Source organism: Pseudophryne corroboree, chromosome 11 (genome assembly GCF_028390025.1).
Source record: "Pseudophryne corroboree isolate aPseCor3 chromosome 11, aPseCor3.hap2, whole genome shotgun sequence".
NCBI classification, from domain to species: Eukaryota; Metazoa; Chordata; class Amphibia; order Anura; family Myobatrachidae; genus Pseudophryne; species Pseudophryne corroboree.
The window spans coordinates 11,185,329-11,188,409 of NC_086454.1; the positions used below are offsets into that span (position 1 = coordinate 11,185,329).

At 38.5% G+C, this 3,081-nt stretch overlaps 1 pseudogene; it reads left to right on the forward strand.

The window, feature by feature from the left end:
* The first annotated feature begins 2,552 nt into the window (after window positions 1-2,552).
* On the forward strand, window positions 2,553-2,671 carry LOC134971457 (5S ribosomal RNA; annotated as a pseudogene).
* The last annotated feature ends 410 nt before the right edge of the window (window positions 2,672-3,081 follow it).

The following is a 3,081-nucleotide window of genomic DNA, read 5'->3' on the forward strand; positions in this document are numbered from 1 at the left end:
CACCAAGATGTCAACATTTAACACGTCAACCATACATTTTAGTGGTATTTTTAGGGTTAGGGATGGTTTTACAGTTAGATTTAGGGTTAAGTTTACTGCTAGGGTTAGGTTTAAGGATAAGGTTAGGGTTATGTTTAGGGTTATGATTAGGTTTAGATTTAAGATTAGGTTTAGGGTTAAGGTGAAGGTTCTGCTAAGAGCTATGTTTAGCATTATGGTTAGGTTTAGGGTTATGCATTGGTATTTCTATAATGGGTGCAATGTGTGTAATGCACCGGGCCCCTGGGTCCAGGTGGGGCCCACACTGCAAACACTGCACCCATTATTTTAACACTTACCTTTCCAGAGTCCAGCATTGGGCGCTGCAGTTGCAGCAAAAATCGCAGCAAGAATGGCCGCCTTGCATGTGCAGTATTCAAATTGGTCTCTGGAACATGGCGGGCGCATTGTTTCTGGAATATGCGTATGCGCAATAGACTCCAGTGCAATGCAGGAGACTACTGCGTCGTACAGAGGAGGGGGCCCACCGGAAGTAGTTAAAATGCCCCTGGGTTATAGTTAGGGTTGTGTTTAGGGTTATTGTTAGGTTTAGTGTTAGGTTTAGGCTAAAATATGATGAGTAATTCCGCAATTGATGACCCAATAGCGCAGCTGTAACTTCTGCTTGTCATGCAGATCCAAACCTCCTTGTTATGTTCATAGTCTCTGTACTGCAAAAATGTAAATATCCTTGAGTACTGGAGAAAGAGCGCTAAATAAATAAAATAATTATTATTATGATAAAATATGCAATAAATGGTATGTCGACATTTTGATAATAAATGTTGACATACAGTAATGAAAATTTTATAATTTTGACCATGCCAACATTTGTGAATGTTGATATTTTTTATGTTGACCTAACGTCCATGACAGCATTCTGTCACAATATTCTAAATGTACAAAAGGAGGGAGAGAAAAGACTCTTGTGTGGACGCACTCTTATTCTAAACAGTAAATACCATAATGAGTTTAAGGAAAATAGAATAAAATAAAACCTTTATTGTTTAGTTCCTTAAAATAGATTATTAGTACCCAACCGACAACAATTAGTTTAAAATACTCTGAGAAGAAGTAACGTAGATATTAAAAATTGAAGTATGTTCTGGTCAATCAATATATCTCGTAGATTGAAAGGATACAGACACAAATAGTAATACATCGGTTTCACCCTGACCAGTACAGATAAATCTGTATTAATAAGACCCAAATAGGTCAGTTAACACACGGGAAACCTTTTTAACAGATTATAGATAGAAACACAATAGGGGTGATTCCGCAGCAGTCATAAAACGCATAAGAGAAGATAAAGGAACCAAAAATGGACAATCTGATGGGACACCCCTAGATAATGTCACATTGGTGGTGCACCCTGAGTCAGACAGTAGGAATATTTCATTCACAAATAGAGAAGAAAGAAACTCTTGGTGGGTGCACTCTTGAAAATCGTATAGAAATATCAGAATATGGTAAAGGATTAATACATACACTTTATTAGATACTGTTTAAAATAAAAGTATCCAGAAAAAAGGCACCATCGGAGGTGAACAAGCCCGACGGACAGATGAAATGCGTCTTCCGCCATCGCAGCCGCACCACTGTTCCTTTGAACTCACAGGATGCATTTCCCCCTGGTAGGACCAGACCTTTGGGTATAGCGTTATCTATACTTTGCTATTGTACTTATGCATGCACACTCCACTGTAGGGATCGATGTGATTGGGGATCTGTACTGTTTCATACTTGTGTGCAGCAATATTATAGGGGTTCCTACTTTCCCTGTGATATTTAATGTATACATGCTCTGATTCAATGAGAATTATTTTCCCATAGCAGTGATCCCTTTGCACTTTTCTATATACAGTATATGTGTGGTGCAATACTGTTGGGATTTTGATTAGGGTTCTGCACTCTTATATTCATGTGTAGTAATATTGCAGGAGCCTTTTATTTCCCCTTTGACTCACATTTTGTACAAAACACGCTCTGATTACATGAGAACAATTACCCCATGCCAGGGGTCTCTAGCACCTTTCTGTGTATGTATGGTGCAACATCACTAAAAAGTTTCTCTTTTCAAATGCGGTGATACCATTATTTATATGTGATATAATCTGTCAATATATTACACATTGGGATAGTATATAATCTGTCTGTATTTAAACTGCGCAATTTTGGATGACTGACAATCTCATAGGGTGCGCAAACCTGAGTGTGCATGGAACAGCATTGTTATCCAGGGGCACTCTGTTTCCACACACCCAATTAACTCTATATACACACTCATTATTTAACGGAATTAGCACAATCACATTTGGTGCTACTTCCTTTTCGTGGACTCTCACCAGTGATCCGGAGGAGTGATATTGGTGTCTGGGACACAACATTCCAATACCACCTCCGCCTAACATTGGCAGCAGATCCACCTTTTGTTCTTTCCAACTATTTTTTCTATACCTTCTCCTACAAGGTGATCGCTCATCAGTGATCCAGGAGTGGCTGCCTCAACAATAATCTACTATCATACCACACTGTAGACGCCCAATACCATCTGATCTTGGTAGCTAAGCAGTGTTGGGCTTGATCAGTACTTGGATGGGAGACCTCCTAGGAATACCAAGTTTAGTAGAGTAACTACCTGGTCCAAGACTCCATGCCTAACATTGACAGCAGAATCACCACTAATCTCTCTTTTTTATCCTAAGCTATAACACATAATCAGATAGTTAGATAGCACATGTGGCAATCCGGTGAGTTCACCTTTATTGACCACTAGGTCTTTATTTCCTTATAGGAAAATATTCTAGCGACTGCACATGACCAAAAAACCTCAGACTAGTACGTTTTAAACATTAAATGTTGTTTGTCCCTTTTTTTCTGGATACATTTATTTTAAACAATATCTAATAAAGTGATATATTTTTATCCTTTACCATATTCTGATATTTCTATACAATTTTCAAGAGTGCACCTGCCAAGAGTTTTCTTTCTTCTCTATTTGTGAATGAAATATTCCTACTGTCTGACTCAGGGTGCACCACC